Here is a 21038-nt window from a genome sequence, read left to right on the forward strand (position 1 = left end):
TCCTTTGACTCTTAGCCCATGGATGAAAATAGAGCGTGGCAGATGGCAGAGCCACAGCACTGTTTCAGCATGAGAGCCCAGGCAGCACCCACGCAATACCCACTGTGCCATGAGAGAGAGCCTGGATTTGCATTCCGCCAAGCAGAAACATGAAAATCATACTGAAAAATGCCCTTCCAAAACCTACTTACTCCGAATCTCAGGTTTATAAACAGCAGACCTGTCTGAGCTGTCACTATAGAGGACTTATAGTTTATAAATAATAGATCTGCTGCACAATGGGAATGTAGACCTTGTTTCTATGTAGCTTTGGCACAAAAACGTTTAATGCTCCATCCAGGATGATCCAGATTATAGCAGAGTTCTTACACCAGTGGAAATCCAGACATCAACAGAGCTGTAGAAGTTTAGCAGTGATCTAAATGATTATAGAGGTCAGTGAATTTTATGTGTGTGTGTGTGTGTGAGAGAGAGAGAGAGAGAGAGAGAGAGGTGTTGATATTTTCATCAGTGTTATTGACAAGTTAATTAGTACAGGTTAATTAATATTTGGATTATGGCTGCTGCTTTAGACTTTGGTAACCCCACTATTTATAGTCCTTTGGTACAGACGGTTTATCTGATCAGGCAGAATGAAGAAAACTAAAATGGATTTCAGGTTGTGTTTGATTTCTTCTCCACATGCTGCACCCCTATAATCAGTAACCAGCTGATAAAATGGAGGAAATAAGACTTTGTCACAGAGATTTTTTTAGTGAGTGTACAAGAGTCAGCAAAATTGTACGCAAGTTTTTTTTACCCTCTCTGAGTATTACGGTTTTTTTGGTTTTTTTTCCTCTTACGAGCACTGGTTGAGAGAGATTGAGTCAGTGTTGCCAGCTGTTCCTTAGTACTACAGCAGATGCTGTCATGGGTAAACAAAAGCTCTGTAGCCTGTTCATCATGCATGTATGCACTAAACTCTACATTTACATTCTACTTCTGAACATCACAACTTAGGCTGATTTCAGCCTCCAGAAAACATAACCTTTAGTATGTCTAGGATATATGGGAGTTACGGACACATCACAGTGAAAATTTTTACTGTCATCTTAGAAGTATCAACTCGCTAGAATCCAGAGCTCTCCCAAAGCGTGAAGTTAGTCCACCACAGGCACTTTGAGAGTCATAAGTCAGAGGGAAAAATCAGTGCTGCGCTCCAATGGCTTGTGCAATGATTCCAGGCCTGCACTTAATAGTATTCATGCCTGAAATAACCTGCCTCTGAGTGTGTCTGATGTGTTTTCTCAGCTCCATTCCCTCCTGCTATGGCAGCCTTGTCTGTGTCAGTTCTCCATCTGGTGTCATGCCTTGCCTCCAATCCTGAAACATCTCAGAGATAACACCTATCTGGAGCTACGATCACAGCTCTTCCACTTAAAAAGTATGCCTGGTGAAGAGTGAGGTTCAGTGTTTGGAAAAAATATGAAGCCTGAACCACACTTGATCTACTAAATTACAAACTATTAAATTACAAACCAATGCATAGAAATGGTATACATATGGAATGAAATATACTGTATGTAGACTCCTGCAGCTAGTGAAGTAAAAATAATGATTCTAAGGCTTTGCTACATGAATTTAAAAAATTCATTCTGGCACAACCAGCTAGAAGAAATGAATTCCTATTTGGTCCAATCTTCGCCTTAAATTTAACTTTTAATCAAGTTATATAACTTGCCATGGAGTCCAAGTCGTATAAACAGTAGAGGGTGCTCACACTATACTGTGCTTTTGGCATACCAGAGGCTGCGAGAACACTGGGGCCGGAGGTATCACAGGACTCAAATTTCCAAGTATCAAGGTCATGATGTGATTGGGCAAGACCAGCCAAACCATGCTGATTCAGCATATATTACAATAAAAATGTGTTTAAATATATATATAAAAAAAAGTGTTGCTGGAGATTCTGTCCTACTATCCTGAGGACACAGGCTCACTGCTCCCTTAACAAATGGAGAAACCACGTTCCTGCCTCAGAATAGGTATGTCTGTCTCTATAAAGGTTGTCATCAGTCTGCAAAATATGCATGTGTTCTTGACTGGCCTTCTTTTCTTTTTCATCTCATTACTTACCCTGAAGAAATCCTTCCTTGTTTCTCCAATCATGTATACGCTTATACATATATATACACAGAAGCTTACATACAGTATGTTGCTGTTCCCAAGACAGAACCTCCCCCCCTTCTCTCTCTCTCTCTCTCTCTCTCTCTCTCTCTTTCTCTATCAGTCCATCCCTCTCACCAGCTTGTTTCCAGCTGCTTCAGCACAAAGAGCCTGACTCAGGCCTGTCAGTCTCTTTTCTCCCATAAGTCTTTGGGGCAGTACCCACTCTCTTCCCAGACAGCTGAATTTGCATAACCATAAATCACTTACCACAGACCATAGTAACACAGTGCACAACCAGACTCCAGAATGCTGTCAGTTCAGATAAATGCCCACTGGCACACTGTTCTCTCACTAAAGAAGACTTTTCTACAGGTGCTAGAACTCTCAGGCAGAAAATTATACACTTGACCTGTACTTGCAGACATTTTCACTGTACATAACCACCATATTTGGCTTTCTAACAAAGTGTAGGCAAAGCAGTGTTGCCAGAGTTCAAGGATACTTTGATTCAACATCTACTTAAATAAATTAACATTGATAAGGAGGGAAAATAAAAATATTGAGTACAAAAAAGATTTTCTAATAAACAAACAGCTGCTTGTTACTGTAAGTGACAATGGATGTGGTCACTGTTATAAAAGTTTTTAAAAAAAGTAATTTATTGTGATATTAATATTATGTAAGGAATAAGACACAGTACTGTAACACCAAGTACTGTAATAGGAAAATAGTCTACAACAAGCGTGTTATTCATCATACAGCAGAGCAATTTTCCAACAGTTACAATGAATGAATTTACAATGAATTTATTAATGAATGTCTCATGCTTTTTAACAGTTTATGTTATACACTATACAGTATGGCCAAACGTTTGTTGACCCTTCACCACCACACCCATATGTACTTTTTTTGAACATCCCATTCCAGATTTAGTCTGTTAATAAGCTCCACTCTTCTGGGAAGGCTTTCCACTAGATTTTGGAGCGTGGCTGTGGGGATTTGTGTTCATTCAGCTACAAGAGCGTTAGTGAGATCAGGCGCTGATGTTGGTGAGGAGGTCTGGGGTGCAGTCAGTGTTCCAGTTCATCCCAAAGGTGTTCAGTGGGGTTGAGGTCAGGGTTCCAAGGCTCCTACCTTGGTGAACCATGTCTTCATGGAGCTCGCTTTGTGCACAGGTGCATTGTCATGCTGGAACAGGTTTGGGCCTCTTAGTTCAAGCGAAGGGAAATCTTAAAGCTACAGCACACAAAGACATCTTATACAGTTGTACACTTCCATCTTTGTGGCAACAGTTTGGGGAAGAGCCACATCTGGGTGTGATGGTCAGGTGTCCACAAACCTTTGGCCATATAGTGTATTTAATATTGTGACGCGTTCGTGAAACAAGTTAATTCCTTTAATCACATATGTTATGACACCTGTCAAACAGTGAAGATGCTCTTGAAATTAATAACACAAAAATTGCTTGTCATGTTACCAAGAAATTGAAAGACACATTGTTCACTTGTCCTGAAGACTTTCCTGTGGAGGAAAACTTAATGAGCATTACAAATCGCTGACACTCAAGGCTCCTTCTATAAATGTTCACAGAAAACTTTACCTTATCAGCAATTATTACATTTTTCTTTGTTAAATAACAACACATTTTAAAATTAATTTATTATTATAGTTTGATATTTGGCATCCAAATATCAATGGCATCCAAGTCCCTGTGAATAAGCTGTTACTATAGAAACGGTAATGTAGAAGGAGCGCATTAAGCTGCCTATCATTTATGTTATAGCGAGAACTAACTATTATCAGAGCTGTGCTGTTATAGAAAATTAATTAACACCTTCTGATCTGAGAATTCAACAACGCTGTGGTAAATTGTGTTATACCACAACACTATCTGATTGGTCAGCTCTCACAAGTCCCAGGTTTATATTTATGCCCTCATTCTAATACGGTTTTGAAATTGTGTAGTAACAGCTTATTCACAGCAACTTGTATCGCAGACACTCCATGTTTTCTAAAGAGAATAGATTAAAGGTTGCTGTAGTATTTCAAAAAAGTCTAAACATTGATATGTTGAGGTTTTCTATACATTTTTTCTGTAACTATAAACTGATTAAAAAGTACAAAATGTCATTTTTTGATGAAAAAAAATTGTTGTGGTATAAGAGGAATAAAACACTTATAGGAAATTATAGGAAAATAATATATTTTCCATCACACCACCCTGGTGTGGATTATTGTCATAAGACAACATGCCGTGTCATATTTTATTCCGAACGTAGTCAAGTCTTACCATGGCTGCAGAGCCAATGAAAGAATTTCAAAATTCTGAGGAATTTATTCAGGAATTCATCAGAGGAGAAAATTTGTTGCTGTCATATAAACACTCATATTTACTCTCATGTGAGGATACAGCCAGTTCACCACACATAAAGATAATAAACTCAAAATAAAGAATTCAGCACCGAAATTTCCACTTAATCCAGGAATGCAGAATGCTACTGAATTCTTGGCTTGAAAATTCCAGGTTTCCAATTGACCTAAGAGTAGAAAGCCAGTGACTCTATTTAGTATTTAGTAGGCTATTTAGTTCATGCAAATGCAAAGGCGGAAGATAAACTGAATGGAGGTAAGACGAAGAGAAGCTAAATGCATGGACTTCTTTAGGGTTCTGAACATAGTCTCAATCTTACAGAGGAAAGAACGGATAAGAGAAAACAGGAGAAGTGTGGGGGGTTTGTGGGGATAAATGCGTAGGTAGGAGACAGGGTGATAACTCCAAAAGAAGTAGCTCCATAATCAATAAGTACAGCATGAACTCAGCGAGTGATATACATTTGTGCCAAAAATATTGATTGCAAACTTCATATTTACAACCACATAGTGGGGCAAAGAATGGTGCAATATATTGCTCTTCACTCACAGAGATCAACTTTTCACTGTCCCATTATGGTTAGACAGATCCCTCCCAGGCTGTTACATTTTGACAGGTGACTGAGGCAGCAGATTAAATTTGGCTCACTGTAAACTATTAAAGAGTGAAAAGTGTTGGCGAGACACTTGCTGATCATAACAGCCAAGGAAAGCAGTGTAAATTTGCCAAATAGGATCAGGATCAAAACATATAACAGCATAAAACTGGGTTGCACCAGCAGAGATTAAGACTGAATAAATCTGTGTGTATTACATTTGCTCCTGTTACTCCATTATTTTAATTGTACTATTAGTTAAGGATTAAGTTTACATTTACAGATGATGTGGCTTACATTTAAGAAACAGTATCATGGCTTATGAAAGTATGTTTAAGTTTTCTGCTTAAAAAACGATGGATGAAGTCTTGATGACTGATCTCATGGGCAAATCCTTCATGGTGGATAATCAGAATTAATCCCAAGTCAATATTTTAATCAGAGGTTCAGGTTTAAATGGCTGATTTGTTAAGACAGGCTTAAAATGAAGTCATGCTACATGCCTCGAATTCAAATTAAACTCAGATCAACAAATCATTGATTAGTAACATCCCCGGAGTGTTACCAGGTTAGGACCTGACCCTGAGCAGGATAAAGCGGTTACTGAAGATGAATGAATGAATGGATGATTAATCTCAAGGTCTGGTTTAACACGTCCTGGTACGATTTCCGAATGACAAAGAACTTCTTTCAGAGTGAAAGCCTAATCTCATTATGGAGCGAGTTTGCATGAGGTACAGGGAGAGGGTGAGATAAAGAAGAGCAGTGGGCTAAAAGCTTAAAGGCCACTCAGACGGCTCCTCCACAACACCGAGTGTTAACGGAGAGCTCATTCGCATGTTTTCTGTGGTAGAGCTTAATTCGTTTGCCTTTCTATCAGTTACATCTCTCCCAGCGCTCTTCACCACAGAGAAAGGGGAGGAGAAAATGGATCCTAGCCACCCCTCTCTCTCTACCTCTCTCCCTCCCTCCCTCTCCCTCCCTCTTACACACTCTCTCTCTCTCCCTCTCCTTCCTTCTCCCTCCCTCCCCCTCCTTTTCCCTCTTTCTCTCTCGCTCTCCCTCCTTCTCCCTCTCTCTCTCTCTCTCTCCTTCCATCTCCCTCTCTCCCCCTCCTTTTCCCTCTTTCTCTCTCGCATTCCCTCCTTCTCCCTCTCTCCGTCTCTCTCTCTCCTTCCATCTCCCTCTCTCCCCCTCCTTTTCCCTCTTTCTCTCTCACTCTCCTTCCTTCTCCCTCTCTCTCTCTCTCTCCCCCTCTCCTTCCTTCTCCCTCTCTCCCCCTCCTTTTCCCTCTTTCTCTCTCATTCTCCCTCCTTCTCCCTCTCCCTCTCCACCTTTCCCTCCCTTTTACACACTCGCTCTCTCTCACTCCCTCTCAGTCTCTTTCTCTCTCTCTCTCTCTCTCTCACACACACACACACACACACACTCTCCCTCTCAGACTCCCTCTGTCTCCCTCTTACACACACACACACACACACACACACACACACTCTCTCTCTCCCTCCCTCCCTCTCACGCACTCTCTCTCCCTCCCTCTCAGACTCTTTCTGTCTCTCCCTCCCTCTCCCTCCCTCCCTCTCTCTCTCTCTCTCTCTGCCCCCGTCGTCTTGTTTTCAGAGCAGCAGGCTACACTTCGCCTCCGTGTAGGCTACGTTAACGTTCTGCGTAGCCCGGATGTGGATGCGAGCAGGTCTCGCGCCTCCGTCGGTACACACTCACACTCGCACACACATACTCACTCACGCGCGCGCGCAGGCAAGGAGCACACCTGGACGCGTCATGTGACCCGCTACCTGGGCGTGGAGAAAGACTGACTGTTATTCTGCCTCGATGCTTTTTTTGTTGAATGGGAGGCTCAGGCTGTGAGCGCGCGCTGTGCCAGATGTTGCCATTCTCCCTGCAAAAGTAAGATGTGAACTTTTTTTGCGTCATTTTGGGGGAATTTATTTCTCGTTTTGTTTGTTTGTTTGTATTTTTTAAGCCCAAACCGCTATCTGGACGTGTTTGTGCCGCTGCTCCTGTTCCTACCAAGGTGAGTAGAGTGGGGCGTGTGTGTGTGTGTGTGTGTGTGTCCGACTGAAACGATAGTATTCCGCGCTTTTTCGTGGAAAGAAAGTGGCGAAGGCGCGCGCTTCAACAACGTCGTTTCCGAAAGCGGGTAAGTTCAGAAAGAACAATGTAAGCGTGAGACAATCCGAGAGCTATTTCAGATGAGACATGAGAAAGCAGAGCATCTGGGACGGACAGACAGACAGACGGACAGACAGACAGACAGCCGTCTCGCGCATCATTAGGAGAGGGTCGTCACCGCTGCGCGTGAAGGGTCAGGCACGCGCGCGTGTATTGTTGCCATGTTGGGCGGGTTCCTGTTTATTGTGCTCTGTTTATGCACGTGATGTGACCCTGGGACAGTAGCTCTAAGCAGGCAGAGTGAGGGGTTTGCTTTCTAGTTGCACTGCGAAGAGTTCACGCTGTAATTGAATTGGAAACAATGCATCCAGCAGCTGTGGTCTGGACGTGTGTGACTCTAAAACACAAGGTTTTGTTTAGTGCTGATTAAAGGGTCGCCATTGACAGGAAAAACTCTTCTGCTATTCTCTACAGCAATGTCCTGAGTGCTCAGTGTGGCTTTACATTGTGTATCAGACTTACATCCACTCTTATGAATGTGCAATATGTTCAGAACTAATAAGCCAATCACTTAAAGTTTATCTCCCAGATGTTTCTGAAAGTCCACTTGGATGATGAATTCTTAATAACATCTTATTCACCAAGGAACTTCCAGAGCTCCTTGCATCGTTCTCCTTACTCTCATACACCCCTGGGCAAAAAAAAGAGCCAATATTAAGCTTTTAATGGTCTTAGCAACAAATGATTGGTCAGGAAATGAGCAAGAATTAAACAAATAGATAAAGGAAGTTATTATGGGAAGCTTTTCCCTTTGATTTCTTTAAATGTTTAATCCTTGTGGCCCTTGATGGGATGCATCAGGTGCGGCAGAGAACCAAATAATGACTAATTTTTAAAGAAAAATAAAACATCCCAGAAGATATTTTTTTGGAACATTTTGTACACCCAGACGTGTGTTAGTTTGAATTTTACAGCAGGTAGAATCATTATCATGATTTTACCTTTGCGTACACAAAGTCTATATAAGTGAATTTCCCTGTTTCTAGCTTTTCCCCAAACAAACAGTTCACTGCAACAAACGTAAACAAGCAAAAGGAGGCACAGGAGCTCTCAGGAGTGCATTTGTTTCATTCTTGCTCATTTCCTAACTCATGATTTGTTGTTAAGCCCATTAAAAGCTTCATATTTGCCATTTTGGGCTTGGCCCAATTTTTTTTTTTTTTTTGCCCAGGAGTGTATTTTATAGCCTATTTATGAGATGCGTATAAGAAGAAGGTGTCAAATGAAAGCGTAAACCTTCTTCTTTCCATTCAAATTTAAGCAAATTTAAAAAAAAAAAAAAAAAAAAAAGCTTTTGACAGAACATAAACATTTAGTTGTGCGTACCGGTTTAGGAAGAACAAGTGCTTTCATTCTTCATCAAACCATCTCTGTATACATTTAGACTCACTGGCAGTTATCCTGTGAGAGCTGAGTACTAATCATAAAGTTACTACTGTCCATCAGCTGCTTCCCGGTTCTGGTTTCCTCCAGCATACTCATGTATTTCTTTGTGTGTGTGTCTGTGTGTGTGTGTGTGTGTGTGCAGAAGATGATAGAAAAGCTCCTTTTTATGTGCTTGTTAGTTCTGGTGCTGAGACAAAAGAGCGAGACAGTAGGTCCCATTCAGGGATGTCTGAGGGTTCCGTGTCTCTCAGCCCCTGGCACCATGTACCATGTGCCTTAAACCGAGACCCTAGATCTCGGACCAAAGCTGATAGATCTTTACTGTATAAGAGAAACTGCCTGTTTGGGGGATTATCTTCATTAAATGACATTAAACAAAACACTGTCATGAGGAAGAGGATTAAAGATGCTGTTCTCTTTGTATCTGTGTGTGTGTGTGTGTGTGTGTGTGTGTGTGTGTGTGAGAGAGAGAGAGAGAGAGAGAGGGAGACAAGGACTGGGAGTGGCACCGATTGCTCTTATTCACTGGACAGTGAGGGGCATCCAGCCCAAACACAGGCCATCTGTGCATGCATCTCTGTGTTACCCATTCTTTCACCACATACCCTCTTTGACACAATGTTAAAAAAAAAAACATCCTTTTACGGTGCTTCATTTTCCAAGCTTATCTCCTGCTCATGGAATAGATAGAAATGTCAGCTATTCCCTTATCAGAGGCACAAAGTGGTGATGAATGATTTCTCAATACTGCACAGCTTAGAATGACCCCATTCACCTTCAGTCACTATGCTTTTTTCTGCTAAGCCTATCTCCATAATGTCATTAACGCCATAATACATTCATTACTCACAATCATAAGCAATTGTCTTTCGAAAGCAATTGAAAGTGTCCGGCTTTTTTTTTTTTTTTTTTTTTTTAAACAAACCAACACCTGATGTTACTAAAAAAAAAAAAGTAAGGACAAGGCAACTTTGTGTTCACTTATAAGATTCCGTTAGTCACTTGTGCCTATAAAACACTGGACTTGTTGTTTGTAAGCCTCTTATTTTCCATTTCTCTTCCAGAATGCCTCAGCACAGAGGAGGCTATACTTTACCTTCTCTTTTACTGCTGTTCGGTAAATTGCTGTCATTCTGGGATCTGTTGGTCTTCTGTGCGCTGTGTTGTTTAAAATTCCAAGTGAGTTGGTTTCACATTGAAGTAAAGGATGCACCCAAAATGGCACACTCAACAACTGGTGTTTTATCTTGACATAGTACATCAGTCTTAACAGCTTCAATAAGTAATATTTCATAACACGAGCTTGGCAAAAAGTATAAGCATGGTACAGATAAGATGGGTAATGTTCTTTTTTTTATAGTACTGTAAGCACATCTAAATTGGATCAGTTTGTCAAATTCTCATTTGGTTCTTTTCCATTAATAAGAAAATTACCCTAATTAATTAGTAATAAACGGTTTCCTGCCTCTATCTAAACTAAGCCAGCTTGATGGCATGAGGGCGTGTGCGACATGCTTCCCTCACAACAGCCACTGTTTTTTACTTTTGTTTCTGTGCTCTGTACTGCAACGACTCAACTTGTACCTGCCTAACTTGTTTTGGTTTTTTTTTTTGGCCGTTTAGAGATAGAATCACTCTAAATCAGCAGATCTTAGTGTGATAACTAAGACTTGCCCCCTAAAAAAAGCACGATTATACTTTTGTAAATCTTCCCGCCATGGATAGCTGTGAAGTCTCTGAGAGTTGAACTTGGGTCCCAGTCATACTTAATTTGCAGAGCTGGGGCACAGCTTTGTTAGCTAGTTTTACAAGACACAGCTTTGTTTTACACTTTTGTTTTTAAGTGTCAGAGCTACAAAATAAAACTGCTCCAAAAGTGGTTGAGGCTCTGTGGTAATGACTAGAAGGTTGTGACTTCGAACCTTGTCGCTGCTAAAGAGCTGCTAATGGGCCTTTGAGAAAGGCTCTTAACCCGCCACTTCTCATCAGCATGCTTGGATTGTAATCTGATAAATCATTTTGATAGGATTGATATTTTTGGATTAAAGCATCTGCCAAATGAATAAAAGTCCATTTTTCGGAGAGACAGAGTAAGTGTCAGAACCTGCTTCTAATAGGAATTAGTTATTGAACGCTTGTATTTTAAAGCTGTCTAATCCAGCTTTTAAGTCTAGTGTCCCCTGGGATCTGAGAAACCCTGGTCTAATTGCACTTTTTTTCCCCTACCGGACAATGTGGCATGGCTTGGCAAATTAACCATGATCGTGCATTTTGTCATTGTTTTCACTGCCAAGTGACTCGAAATGTAACCTTGGTTTCTCTTATTGTCAGGTTAAGAAGCATAACGAACAAGGACTAGATCGGCCAAACACATAGAATCGTCTTGATAATGTCTCCGGCTAGAATAACTTTTCTATCTGAAAGTACAACAAAGCAATCGTCAGTAATTGTAATGAATTTTATCATACAATTCAATATTTCGGATTTGTTTTTATTTTCGTGTTGCTGATATTTCTTATGCGTGACCCACATAATGCATCTTCAAGGTAAGCTGAATCTGATCTCTGCTTGTTTAGTACATAGGGTGTAACATAGTGGTGTTGTGTGTCGTACCTGCTGATCTTCGTGCACAATAAAACACAATTTGACAATTTCAGTTTCAGAAAATGCACGATTTGTTAATTTTATTGCCTTTTGGCTGAGTATGGGTCACGCTCTGCCTTTAAAACAGACGTGCTGTAAATAGTGCTTAATAGTTCATCCTGACATTGTTTTTATTTTGTTTCCAAGAAAATAGTTTCTTGAAATTTGAATGGTATTGTTCTACTTTTGTCTATCACTAGTCACCATTTGACATTCTCATACTACTTCCACAGGTATTGTTATGTAAAGAGAAACCGACACACACACAGACACACAGGATGTGGATCATCCTGGATTTGCATAAGTGCTATTACTTTAACTGAAACATTCTAGTAAATGGCTAAGTTGTGACATGTCTATTAAGCATTAGTTAGAACACATTTTGGTTTCAGAAAAGCCACATTTTTTTAAATCTTGGTATACAGTCACAACAACCCGTGGTGTTTTGTCATAGATATCGTGTTGAATATTGTTATCTCTCCAGGTGACCTGTCGTAAAATGGCTCCTACAGTGTTAATCCAAGATACAGTGAAGATGATAAAGCATGCATGGAAATGAAAATAGCTAATCTTTACAAATCAAACTTCTTCAAATGAAAGTTCTTCACATTTATGTTCTCCTTACTTTGGCATCATTTTTCATGTCTTTTTTGAACAGTTATGACTGTTTCCTACTCAGAGGCTGGCGCTAGAACAGAAAATACTTTACCCTAATGAGGAACTTGTATGAATCGTGCCCTGAATTCACTCTTCCCCACTCTTCTCATTGACCCATGAGCTCAGTTATATCTGAGATGGTGGGAATTTGAAGGGATGAGGTGAGATCACACACATTCTCACACATACACACCAGCAGCTGGCATTGTCGGTGTGATCCAGTCTGGGCTTGACGCCCACCCTTTATCCATAGTCTTTAAACACGACCATAGTACCATAAACTGCATTTAAGCCAGAGCACAGTGCTCTTGCTGCTTTATCACACTCTCTCTATATCGTATTTAGTTTGTTTTTGTTCATGTACTAAAATTCATTTGATTTGGTAAGCTTTATTATTATTATTTTTTTAATTTTGTATACCTATAAAAGTTCATTGTCTATATAAAAATGCTTTACGTAATGGGAAGATCCATGAAGTGTGTGGGCTGGATCTACACACACAGGTTCAAACTCAGCCTAGAGGATTGTGAGCTTTTGGTTCAAAGGGTCTGGTTACAAGCATGAAATGGTTCATCAGTGTAGAATTAGCCTCACAGGGGAGTGTGAGAAACACGGTCTCTTCCCATCACCAGAGAATGAACCAGCAGAATGGCATGCAGGGCTGAGATCTTCCATACACACACTCTTTTAAAACACCTGATTTGTACCATTTTTGGTCAGGGCTGTTTATTTGATGTGGACTATTAAACACATGGTGGGTCATTTCTGATCAGAAATAATTTGAACATGCAAAATACTGTACAACAGAGATGGGCATTTGAAGCAGTGTTGCTATTCCTTTTAGCTTTCCACATTTTAAACCATTAATATTCAAATATTTTATACTGTTATGACTATAACCCTGCATTAGACTAGCACTCATGTCACTTGGATTTGCCTCTTGTGGGCGTGTAGCAACCGCTACTGTTGGCGTGTACCTTCCAGTCTTATGATGAGAAACAGTAGTAGCTATATTTACTGCTGCTCATGCTAACTAGTTACACTTTTTTTTAACCTAATCAGTGTTAAGACAGGATGTTTGTTATACATGTTACATGCTAGGCTTAATTAGAAGACTAGCGAAGCAAGCTTACTGTACTAGCTAAGTACAGTCACCAGAAGCACCAACTATCTCTACTCCGTCCTTCCAAGTTTTATTTTTCTACTTAATGTTTCTACACACACTGAATGAAAGCTCCTACTGTATATGGCAGGATAAAATGAAACCATGGTAGGATTTTCTTCCATTTTTGTGCATCAGACAATAAATGGGACCTGATTGCAGGATGGAACTAAAACTGTAAATGGGGGATTGAATTAATATCAGATCACAAGTGCTGCTACGGGGTTGGTCTGAGGAATCGTTCAAGTCGGTTTTCACCGTACTGCAGCAAACTTAATTTGCATAGAATTGAGAAAATCGCAATTGAAATGTCGCTTGTCAAGCTGTCACTTTATTGCTAGACACTGTGGTTGTAATCGTGGCTCTGTGTCACGTACATAGAAAAATGAGCAGTTTTCTGTCATGTGAACTCAGCTGGATGGTGGATTTTTAAGTGATTCTGCAGTTAAAGGCAGTAAACTGTAAAAAAAAAAAAACCTAAAATCTCATTTCGATATATAATCCTTTTACAGTTCAGTTGTCTAATGTCCAAATGTCCAAATGGCTGACATTTTCTCTGTTGATGCTGCTCAGTGTTGATAATAAACCCACGTTAAATACGTACAGTACTGTATACATACAACCAGTTTTCTGTAACGTAATATTTTTGTTGGAAAAAATAATTTTTGATCATATAATGTTTTTTATAATGACTCAGTAATGCAGAAGTCATAAAATAAACATCTATAACAAAATTACTACAAAAAAATCAGTAGGGTGCCTATTGCTGCTTTTGCACAGTACTATAATTGTCTAATGTTAGCTAAGATGAACGTACAACGATAGATATTATTTCCTTAACGAACTCAAAACATTGTCCATTTATATTGACGGAAAGTGCGGGAGCCTATGTGAGCATCGTCGCACGAGACGAGATCAGGGGAAGGGGGTGGGGCTTCCAGGACAGTTCAGAACACCTACACAAATCCTTCCAGATTCACATATTGATTGGCTCATCTTTTATTGATTGACTCTTCTTTTGGCTTCTGATTTTTGAGTGATAATTCGTACTTGCATAATCCAGTGTTTTTACGAAGCTTCTACGCAAAATCTTTGGAAAGTCTGGTAATATAATATAATCGGCAATATACACCACTGGATATCGTACAAACTGTTAGCGATCATTTCTGCTGTAGAAAAAACACTCTCCAATGAGACAGAAGAAGCTAGTCTAGATTCATATTATAATTAGCTGGGCATAGAAGTTCCCGATTCACTCTACATGAGACGCAACATCATCAGCTGATTCTGTGCTGACATTCTCTGTGGTTCTACATCACACACTCAGTCAAAAAACTATACAGAATAAAATTCATTTCATTTCTGTTCCACAATACATATGCTTTATTTGAAGACCCAATTAAGAAAATGAAAAATATCTGGATAATTTTATAACCACACGCATACCTAGTGTACAATAGCTCTATCAACTAATGTTCAACTAAAGTTGTAATACCTCAGTTTAATTCATCATTCTAATCCAAGCAGCCAGTCCAAGCCCTGATTAGACGTGCTTTGATTTGGCAGCTTTTCAAGTCGGAAAGAAAGGATTTAGTATTGCTTTGTGTTTTAAAGCTTTTCAAAAGACTGAAACAGAATCTAGTAGAAGCCTGTTTTTGCAGTTTGGGTTCCTGTTTTTTCCTCTTTTTGGGAATTGGGGTGTGGGGTGTTATGAGGGGTTGTGACTAAGCCGTCGGAAACACTGATGCATTCTTTACGTATTGCTGTGTAAAAAAATATGATTTATGGCACAAACCCCGCTCAGTTGAACACATAAGTGCTAAATGATAGATCCACTTCATGTACCTGTCACCCACACTGCCACTTTTGTTTCTGCAGTGATGTTTCTCTTCTCATTTTTGAGAGGTTTTACTCTGAGCACTGGAGGTTACATTTTATTTCCACAAGTGTAATGCCAGTGTTAATCCCAAAACAGAGCAAATGGCTCACTTCAGGATGATTTTTAATTATCACGTTTATTATACTTCTCACAGAAAATCTGCATGATGTGGTACGGTAGCTGTTTAGTGAACACATTTTAAAAAAATTGGTTTTACATTTGTCTCTAGGAGATTAATTATGAAGGAGAGATTGGATGGAGTAGTAACTACTATGACAGATGGAGGAAGGGTCAGAAATTTGGCAACAGCTGGAAGGCAAGGTCACATCAGCATGGGGTGGATTTCGCTGGCATGAAGTGGATCAGTCAGGAAAGGGGAATGGTTGTTACATTTGTGTTAAATGATTCATTCAGGCCTCTATAGAGAATCTAAAAATTTCAAAGGCGTTTTGCTTGGCCTGTTAGTGACTCAGGAACAAAAAAAAGGGAGAACTGGGTCAAGTGTAATATTTTTATCACTTCTTACATCCTCAATGAGGATGAAATCATGGTTTTGTTGTGTTTTACTTAACAGCGCAGGTGACTAAATAACCCAACTGTTTGTTGGACAACATTATATCACAGCGCTGGTCAGTTCTCAAATCTGATTGGCTGGAAGGTGTTGATTAATTTTCTGTAACAGCAACTCTGACAGTAATTATGGCTATAACTTAAATGATAGGTTTATATTAATTATGTTGTCGTTTCTATGGTAATTCACAGGGACTCGTATGTCAGATGATCAACATGATCTAAGATTAACATATATTTTTTTTATCTCTTTCGGCTACTCCGGTTCAGGGTCGCCAACAGCGGATCACCCATACGCATATTGATTCTGGTGGAAGTTTTATGCCGGATGCCCTTCCTAAGGCAACCCTCTCCATTTCCGTGCTTGGGACCGGCACTGAGAGTGCACCGGCTCATGCAACCCTCCCTGAGCAGAAATCGAACCCGGGCAACGGCAATGAGAGCGCCGCATGCTAGCCACTAGTCCACCAGGGAACCTGTCTCAGACTAATACTAAACAGATTAAAACCGGTGATATTGTTGAACAAAGAAACTATATATTCATTGATATGATGAAGCTTTCTGTCAGGTGAAATGTATTTAACATTTATGGAAGGAGTCTCGGGTGTCAGCATTTTGTAATGGTCAGTAAGTTTTCCGTTGAGTCTTCAGGTTTTCAGGACAGATGACTTTCCGGTTTCTCTGTAACATAACAAGCTGTGTTTTTTTTTTCTCTCAATGCTTTTGAGACAAGCTTAATTCCATGTATTAACTTAAAGAAAAAAGAGACCCTCGAGAGAGAAAAACAGGAACTGAAAAAAAAATGGCCAAAAGTTTGTGAACACTGACCATCACACTCATATGTGTTCCTTCCCCAAACCGTTGCCACAAAGTTGAAAGTACACGATTGTATAGAAAGTCTTTGTATGCTGTAGCTTTACAGTTTCCCTTCACTGGAACTAAGAGGCCCAAACCTGTTCCAGCATGACAATGCCCCTGGGCACAAAGTGCGGTCTATAAAGACAAGGTTGGAGTGGAAGAACTCCAGTGTCCTGCACAGAGCCCTGACCTCAACCCCGCTGAACACCTTTGGGATGAACTGGAACATGCCAGGCCTTTTTGCCGGGTGTCAGTGTCTGGCCTCTTGTGTCTGAACGGGCAAATCCCCACAGCCACAGTTGAAAATCTAGTAGAAGCCCTTCCCAGAAGAGTGGAGGATATTATAGCAGCAAAGAGGGGACCAACCGTATTAATGCCCATGGTTTTGAAATGGGATGTCCAGTGGTCAGGTGTCCACATACTTTTGGCCATATAGTGTAGCTAGAACACACAGAGTTTGAAAATCATATAATTCTAAGCTTCATTATTTTAATATTGCTTCATTATTTTTCTTATAGCAGGACGCCTCATTGTGTTTTATTCCTAAAGTAACATCCTATGACCTCAAATTTTTTATTACTCTGAACAAAGTTATTTACTCAGAGTTATTTACTCAGAGTTATTTAGTCAGAGGTATTTAGTTTGAATGTGATTGATTGTGAAATCTTAACAGATCAGTATGTTTCCTCTGCTGCTTTTGTTTTTGGATGTTAATTCAGAGGTGAGCCGTGTCAGGGTCATTGGGCGCTGTAGAGGAGAGTTTGGAGTGTGTGAGAGCAGTGGGGTGTTTGGTGAGCTGCAGGCTTCGGCTCTGTGCTGTTCACTGGAAAGGATCCCAGAGCTACAACAGACAGAGAGCCAGGAATTCCAGCTATGTCCATTAAAGCAGAGGTGAACTGGGAAAGCATGTGAACGTTCTCTAGCTGGTCCCATGCTGTTAGGATTGCTTGTTTTGCTACTCCATTTGCTTTACTCCTCTTTGCAACTCTCTCTATCAGTACTTTAAACTTATCTTAATTTCTTTTTCAGTAACATTTTGTCTTGTTTTATTTATTTTTTTTGTATACTTTTTTGGGTTTATATCCTCTTTATATCTTCCCCTCAGTCTGTCACAGTCGTGTTGAGATTTTCTTTCTGTTCCGTCATTGTTATGCCCGAGGCCGGTGTCTTCGAGCTTGATGCGTCTTAAAAAAATGTGTCATTGAAGCTGTGTGTCTCGGGTTTCCAAAGATGCCTCTAGCGAACTGAGTGCATTCACAGTGATCAGAGCAGACACCCGTGTCTTTTATTTAGCTGGACCAGTTCTCAGGACCTACATCTCTGTTATCTACGTTCACTTCAACTTCTTCAACACAGACAAGAGTTCTTATTGTTTCTGTCTTGTTTCCTGCAGCCTTGTGATTAGCTATTGTCTGTGTTTTAATTTAGTTGAATAACCTGCCTGAAGTCTCCTCTCAGGGTGGTTATTATATTATATAATTGTGTCTGCTTTATGGTTTCATGACAGTAAACCCAAACACAAGGCTGACATCACCTTCCTTAGAGCATCCACTATAAACATGTCTAAATATCCGCGTGCATGCGCCTGGATGAGGCAAACATGCCACCAGGCCAGACGGCGATTGTAACTATGCAGTGCATGCTCACAAACCACAAAGAAAAACATGCATTGCTTGTATCTTAGCACTTCAAGTTTCTGTGTGGTCACCGTCTGCTTCGACTCTGTAGTTAGCTTTTCATTAACGTGCTAGCATGCGTGATTCGCGTCACTGAGCTGTGCATCTTTCAGACCTCTAATTATTGTGATTAGTGTGCGAAGGGATGTGGGTGGGGTCAGGCAACCTTATTACTGCGCTCCAGGCTCGGGAAGTGGGTATGCTTCGTGTTATTCTGTTTACTGCTGAGATCTGTGCCAAATGGGTCCGCTTCAGTTTTCTTCTCTTTCTTAGGGTGTGTGACTTAGTTAAAGAAAAAGCATAGCACTGCATTCTAGGGGCACAGGCTGGTTGTTTAAGAGTCCTTATGTTCAGTTTGTTTGCATCGCAGAAAATTTCAGTGAGAAATTGCAAGTACGCGGTCAAAATGGAGATGTTGTGCAGACTATCAGTGTGTGTCATTACTCTGTTGTTTTGCTCCTGCTGTGGAATGAGATTTCGCCCCAAACGGTTCTGTGTTTCTCGTCTCTTGTCAGTTTCCCAATGACAAGAAATGTTGCAGCTTGGAATGACCAAACAGTGCCACAGCTGCCCCAGGATCTGTTCCAGCTCTGTTGAGCATGATAAATTTGGTGTACGCTGAATGCGGGCATGTCACTGTTGTAACAGTTACCATAACTCCATGCCAGTTGCTGCGATACCGCACTAAAACTTTAAAGCAGCCGGTCCACCAGATCCCAAACTTTCCTTCTTTCTGTTGCCTTTCTGACATCACATTTCTGAGATGTGGTTTAGGGTGGCACGGCTATTTCCTCTCTCAAAGAGCTTCCAAGGTTCTTACCAAATTCCACTGGTTTTTATGTCTAAATAATCTGATGGATTTAATTAGTTTAGTTTATTTTCAGTAGCAATGGAAAACCTAGGACTCTCAAATGAACTAATTTCTGTCCAGCTTTTGTTTATATGACTCCAAAACTGCAGCCCATGTATTTCCTGCCTCAGCTGAAAGACAAATTTGCATCATTACATGAAAGTGATGTGTATATATACATATATACATATATATATACACACACATGCACACATCACTTTCATGTAATGATGCAAATTTGGACAATATGTGTGTATGTGTGTGTATGTATGTATATATATATATATATATATATATATATATATATATATATATATATATATACACACACACACACATACACACATCACTTTCATGTAATGATGCAAATTTGCTCAAATATATATATATATATTTTTTTTTTCTGAATGATTTCATTGCACCTGAGGTTTCTATACCTGAGGTGCTGATTTAAGAGAAAGATTCCCCAGAGGTGAAATGAACACGGGAACAAGGTCAACAGCCAGTATGCCGTCACACTTCAGCGTTCTAATGGTGCCTGGAGACGCTTACGCTAGCATAGCTTTTGCTTTCCGTTTAAAAAAGCTCTCAAGTGTTATAGCTTTGGCGACATACTGCTGAAGCACTCTGATGGCTAACAAGGTTAGCTGAGAAGACGACTGAGCAACCACAGTTAATGCTGCAGCTTTTTGTTGTATAATATTATATTAGATATTTAACTAGAGCAAATCTTACACTGGATTTCAGTGTAAAGGCCTGTTATAAGGATTTGTAACCTTGTGAGATTTCACTAGGCTTCTAGCCCGGAAAGATAGTGAATAGTAAAGGCTTGTACTGAGATTTCAGTCCTCTGTGCCATGCTCTGTAGTAGTGTAACCTCGCTCATTACAGTGTTACACTGCTATGCTCTGTGTTAATCTAGGCCACTGACTGAAGGACCGACAGAACTCATATTTGTGCCAGAGGACGCGCTAAACTCTGCCCAATAACGAGACTCTGTAGCTGACAGTGAACTTTCAGTGAAGAAATAATGAACCAAATATGAGCCACTGGCAGAAACACAGTCCTGTGTATACTCTAATCATTTTTGTATGTCTTTCTAGAACACTGATTTGGAGAGAGCTGTGAGCCAAGTCAACATCATGATATCAATAATGGTTTTGCTTTTCAGGTATTCTGCAGAATACTGTCCCAAATATTGAAAATCCTGTAAAGATTTAAAAAAAAAAAAAAAAAAGCTCAAGACTTAATTTGTCATAATAGTCTAATAACAAAAAAACTATCAACGTACAAATGTTAAGTTCAAATCATTTCATTAAATCTAATCAAAGAGCTTAAAGTTAGCTTATAGTTATAATTACAGCTTATAAGTTAGCTTATGTTATAAATAAAGAGCTTAAAGTTAAAGCCAAAATGCTTACTTAAATGATCAAATGTGATTGTGATGTGATTGATGTAATGTGATTAGAAATGTAATTGAACAATTATTAATTTCTAGTTGTCAATTCACATTCAGTTTTTTTATTGACTTATTGTATAACCATGTGATGACCTTGCATGTTAATGGTACTTTTGTGGTATGAAAGGTACGTATTGATCAAAAGAACATGGGGATAAATGATAAATGTCCTGAAAGACACACATTTCCTGCTGCTCCAGAGAGAAAGCTAACTAGCAAGCTCTCATTTATTGAATTCAACTTTAGCATTTTGGAAATGCTAGCTAGTGGACCAGAGCGCTATAAGAAATCAGATTGCTTGTGGTCTAAATTCGTAATTCAGAATTACATCATTTTCGATCTCCGTGCATTCAAGCTACAACATTGGGTGCCCTAATGTGTTAGCAAGAAACTAACTAGCTAACTGTGATGAGTGATGTATATTTACCTTTCAAAACAGCAATCTGTGGAATCAGTGTTATAGATTTAACAAGCAAATATGTTGATTGATCTAAAGCAAGTACTTGGATATACAGTATAACTCATTTAAAGGTAAGAAGTGCTGCTTTGTTTACTACTGATGCTATGAGCGGCCGTGTTGATTTGACGTCA

At 39.8% G+C, this 21038-nt stretch overlaps 1 protein-coding gene across 10 annotated transcripts in view; it reads left to right on the forward strand.

Moving 5' to 3' along the window:
* The first annotated feature begins 6327 nt into the window (after positions 1–6327).
* The window catches only part of plxnb2b (plexin b2b), a 123627-nt gene continuing 108916 nt past the window's right edge, over positions 6328–21038 (forward strand). For 6 of the 10 annotated variants that reach the window (XM_053236618.1, XM_026920058.3, XM_053236619.1 and 3 more), the window contains exon 1: positions 6328–7149. The gene's annotated coding sequence lies outside the window, so the exon portion shown is untranslated. The remainder of the gene's footprint in view (positions 7150–21038) is intronic. The other 4 variants (XM_053236621.1, XM_053236622.1, XM_026920061.3 and 1 more) reach the window with 1 other exon arrangement.

The sequence above is a fragment of the Pangasianodon hypophthalmus genome, chromosome 9, assembly GCF_027358585.1.
Source record: "Pangasianodon hypophthalmus isolate fPanHyp1 chromosome 9, fPanHyp1.pri, whole genome shotgun sequence".
Lineage (NCBI taxonomy): Eukaryota > Metazoa > Chordata > Actinopteri > Siluriformes > Pangasiidae > Pangasianodon > Pangasianodon hypophthalmus.